At 38.9% G+C, this 5,215-nt stretch overlaps 1 pseudogene; it reads left to right on the plus strand.

Annotated features, from left to right (window-relative positions):
- The first annotated feature begins 1,112 nt into the window (after window positions 1–1,112).
- Window positions 1,113–3,932, plus strand: LOC134572225 (elongation factor 1-alpha, somatic form-like; annotated as a pseudogene).
- The last annotated feature ends 1,283 nt before the right edge of the window (window positions 3,933–5,215 follow it).

The following is a 5,215-nucleotide window of genomic DNA, read 5'->3' on the forward strand; positions in this document are numbered from 1 at the left end:
ACATGAGACAGGTATGGTACTGTTCATCTCTATTGTTTTGGAGGAGTCTTTAGCCTTAAATGAGGCCTTGCGGCAAGGTTGAAGCAGAGCAGGTGTGAGTAAAGGTACTGCTGCCTGAGTAGTCGGCTGAGCCGATCTCTGTGCCTGTAACACTGCCTGGGCAAATATCTGTAAAAGTGAATCAGACATAACCCCCATCACTGACACCAGGGCCTTCATCATTGCTTTTGACATGGAAGTGTCAATTAAAGTCTGTATATCAGCAGGAGCAGTAAAATCAGCAGAAAAAATCAGCCTCATCTCCAGAGATACCTGGAGAGGCTTCTAAAGTAATCAGCATGTTTCTATAGTCCCAGAAGGCACAGAAAGATCCTGTCAGACTGCATCATTAATATACAGACAAACCTAAGGGACTGAATAAAGTAAAATAATACCCAAAGGAAAGGGTTGAGTAACCCTCAAGTAAAAAATAAATAAACAGGGTAAGGGAATGAAAGTACTCACAATAGTGAAAAATAGCAATTGTAATTGGAAAACGCAGCAGCTGTCCGGCTGCCACAATAACTAAACCCCAACTTAGATTTCTGCCAGTTGGGGTCAGAGCAGCGGTCAGACAGATGAATGAATGGAAAAACAGCACAATAGCACTGTGCAGGGGATAAAATCCTCAAAGACGTCCCTAAACCCCAATTGATGGTAATCTTAGGGCCAGGGAGGTCAGAGGGGAAAGAAATTATCAAAGGATATACAATAAAGCATATAACTGAAACAAATTAAGTAAATAAATCAAATTAAGTTAAAATGAAGTAATTAAATAGATTTAGAAATATGAAATTATAATTAAAATGTAAATAACTATAATAATAACTATATTACCACAGTAATGATATGAATAAAAGTAAAAGATCCCACAGTTAAGAACCGTGGGACCCAGTGTCACTTAACTGAGGGAGCAGCAAAGAAAGAGGAAGTAGTATAGTGGACACCGCCTATTATGCTATGAAGAGGATGCTGATTGGCTGTTCCGGTTGCTAGGAAGATATACCTCTCATTGTATTTACTGGTTTCTTTTTATACTGATTAAATGTTATTTTTTCGCTCTTCCTCACCGGGTCTGCAGCCGATTTCCAAGGTGTCCCATCGTTAAACATCTACTAATCCACAATGGGAAAGGAAAAGACTCATATCAACATCGTTGTCATTGGACACGTAGATTCTGGAAATCCACAACAACTGGACATCTTATCTACAAATGTGGTGGTATCGATAAGAGAACCATCGAGAAATTCGAGAATGAAGCTGCTGAGATGGGAAAAGGTTCCTTCAAGTATGCCTGGGTTCTGGATAAGCTGAAGGCCGAGCGTGAGCGTGGTATTACCATTGACATTTCCCTGTGGAAATTTGAGACCAGCAAATACTATGTTACCATCATTGATGCTCCTGGTCACAGAGATTTCATCAAAAACATGATCACTGGTACCTCTCAGGCTGACTGTGCAGTCTTGATCGTTGCTGCTGGTGTAGGAGAGTTTGAAGCTGGTATCTCAAAGAATGGACAAACCCGTGAGCATGCTCTATTGGCTTACACTCTTGGTGTAAAGCAGCTAATTGTTGGTGTCAACAAAATGGATTCCACTGAGCCACCATACAGCCAAAAGAGATACGAGGAAATTTGCAAGGAAGTCAGCACATACATCAAGAAGATTGGTTACAACCCAGACACCGTTGCCTTTGTACCCATTTCTGGCTGGAATGGCGACAATATGCTTGAGCCCAGCTCCAATATGCCTTGGTTCAAGGGATGGAAGATCACCAGGAAGGAAGGAAATAGCAGTGGAACTACTCTGCTTGAAGCTCTTGATAGCATTTGCCACCAAGCCGTCCCACAGACAAACTACTCCGTCTGCCACTTCAGGATGTGTACAAGATAGGTGGTATTGGCACAGTACCTGTTGGTCGTGTGGAAACTGGAGTTCTTAAACCAGGCATGGTGGTTACTTTTGCCCCAGTTAATGTAACAACTGAAGTGAAGTCTGTGGAAATGCATCATGAGGCTCTGACTGAGGCTTTTCCCGGTGACAACGTTGGTTTCAACGTAAAGAACGTCTCCGTCAAGGACATCCGTCGTGGCAATGTTGCTGGTGACAGCAAAAATGACCCTCCTCTTGAAGCTGGTGGATTTTTTTTTTTTTTATATATATAAATCTTTATTTTCATTTTTAAAAAAATTCATTCAAGTACAGATACCGCTTCCAACTATAAATTTTAAATACACAGTACACAGAATTACTTTACAATAAAATAATAATTAATAATAACAGTAGGACCGTGCTTCTAATAAACATCTACCAGTGTTCTGCTGTATCTACATTCATACATACATACCATACATTACAGCTTATCCAAACATCCCATTTTCTCTACAACCTGCGGGAAGCCATCTAAATGGGGGGGGGGGGGGGCTTGAGTTTTATGATTTGTAAATCTAACCCAAGGGACCCAGACTTCATTATATTTTTCTCTAGATATCTTGTTTAGGGCTATCCCAGCTTCCATGCTGCGTTGATATTCAATCTGTGTACATATCTCCTGCCAGTTTAACGCGCCCATATTTCTCCAATTTCTGGCCATAACTATTTTTATTGCCATACAGATATGAATCATAAGAATTTTTAGTCTTATGTTGCTTTTGGGTAAATCTAAATGAAACAAAAACATTTGAGGCGTGATCGCGGTCCGAACCTCGAACATAAAGTCTACCAATTCCGCTAGGATTGATTTAATAGGTTTCAACACCTCACAGTCCCACCAGATGTGGGAGAATGAACCTAACTCCCTACCGCATCTCCAACAATCTGGTAGGAGTGTGGGTCGAAATCTATGAAGGCGAGTAGGGACCAAGTACCAACGATATACTAGTTTGAAGTACACTTCCTGTATATTCACCCCATGTATATATCTTTTTACTGCTTGTAAACCCAACAGCCAATCCTCAACCGAGGATGAAAAATGCAGTTCTTGCTCCCATTTATTCATTGCTGGCGCTTTGTCTATTTGTCTATAACTTCTTACGAATTGATTATATCTGGAAGCAATTTTTTTTTTGTGATGAAATTCTACAAACTGGTCAATTATAGAAGTTTCCGAAAAATCTTTTCCCATAGTGAAGGATTTTATTCTTAGATAGTTAAAGATTTCCTTCGAAGGGAGATTATATTTGGATTGTAATATTGGAAATGGCAACATTTTTTTATTATTTAAAAGTTCCGCTATTCTTACTAGTCCACAATTTTCCCATTCTTGGATATTTATATCCTTTATATAAAGTTTTAGGCTTGTTAATGGGGCATTTAGTGATAAGTATTTTATTCCGTATTTCTTTTTCAGATGCTTAACGATGTATATCATTGTATTATTCATCGGATTGCTAGATCTTATATTCTTTAGGAATTCACTATCGCCCCACCAAAGCGATAGGGGTTCAATATCACCGAGATCTGATTTTTCAATATCTAGCTGGTGGATTTAATGCACAGGTAATCATCCTTAACCACCCAGGTCAAATTGGTGCTGGATATGCCCCTGTGTTGAATTGTCACACAGCCCACATTGCCTGCAAGTTCGCTGAGTTGAAGGAAAAGATTGATCGTCGTTCTGGTAAGAAACTGGAAGACTTACCCAAGTTCCTCAAGTCTGGTGATGCAGCCATCGTTGAAATGGTTCTAGGCAAACCCCTGTGCGTTGAGAGCTTCACTGACTATCCTCCACTTGGTCGTTTTGCTGTGCGTGACATGAGACAGACTGTTGCTGTTGGTGTCATCAAGGCCGTTGAGAAGAAAGCAGTTGGATCTTGTAAAGTCACAAAACCAGCCCAGAAAGCACAAATCACAAACCACCTCAGTCTTAACCAGCGGTGGAAGATTGGTCTCTGAACTGTTTGTTTGGGGATAAAGAATATAATTTAGGATATGCTGAGATGAAATGGATGCTTGAGTTAGAGACCATGGTTCCCAATGGGTTAAACATTGATTTTGAAATTAATAAATATATTTAGCTTTATCCTATTTTACCCTTTTTTCTCATAATTTAAATTTTATTCTGCTTTATGTATAGTAACTTATTATGCATAATTTATTGTTTTAAATATGTATATATATATATATATATATGAATGTTTTAGTGTAGTCTATTGTAAGTGTAAGATGTGGGAAGAAGTTGTTTAAAATATTGCTCATCTAAATATGTCTATTTTCCCCCCCCTTTTTATTACTCTTCTGCATGGGGGGTGTTTCGAGTATCTCTTATGCCCTATTTTATGCATTTACATTGACTATTACGAAAGACGTTTCCCACACGTCATTCTTGCCGAAACCGGAAGTAGCGTCAGGACGTGATGACGCAGGAACCCGGAAGAGAAGTGCCGGCAAATTGGCGAAAACGGCGCCAAATTTCAGACTTAAAAGGAACTCCATGCCGGAACAGACGACAGCACCTCTGATGAAGGCTTTGTGCCGAAACGCGTAAGGTGGACCCGGAGGACATTTTGGGACATTTTTTAAAGATATTTGGGACTTTCCTAATTTTAATTATTTTGTTTGAAGTTATTTTACATTATTTTGTTTTATGAGTTTATATTAAAGTTGGTGTGCAATCTACAACCTGCGTTCCTGTTTGTTGCACTAACCCTGGGAAGATACCCATCAAGATTTGTCCATGTTCCAGTCCCTGGGAGAATTTTTCTCTGTTCAAGGCATTTAGCTTGGGCCAGCTTCTAATTGGCTCCGTGTTTGTGAGTGTAATTTACCCATCTTTTAATTTTCCTTTTATTTGACGTTATTACCCTATATTGTGTTTTCTCCTTTCTAGTGTTATCCTCCAAGCGGGTAATATTTTCTCTTTTTTGAGTGCTCTCACCTATTTTTTTTTATTTTATCACTTGTGTTTTTTCTAGTGGTTTATTGTGGGCCACTAGGATTGTAGCACCAGAGTGTTTATTATTATTTTTTCACCGTATGCTCTTGTATTTTGTATACTGTATATAGCCACTTTTCGGTGTTAATTTAATTCTTAACATGTCTATTGGTCAATTAAGATCAGGTTGGTTAAAAGACCTGGATAAGAAATTTTCTGGCGAAATTTCAGGAAAAAATTGAGTTTTATCTAATGACTTAGACACTATATGCTTACAGTTAGAAAAACTCCTTATTAAAGAAAT

The sequence above is a fragment of the Pelobates fuscus genome, chromosome 1, assembly GCF_036172605.1.
Source record: "Pelobates fuscus isolate aPelFus1 chromosome 1, aPelFus1.pri, whole genome shotgun sequence".
Lineage (NCBI taxonomy): Eukaryota > Metazoa > Chordata > Amphibia > Anura > Pelobatidae > Pelobates > Pelobates fuscus.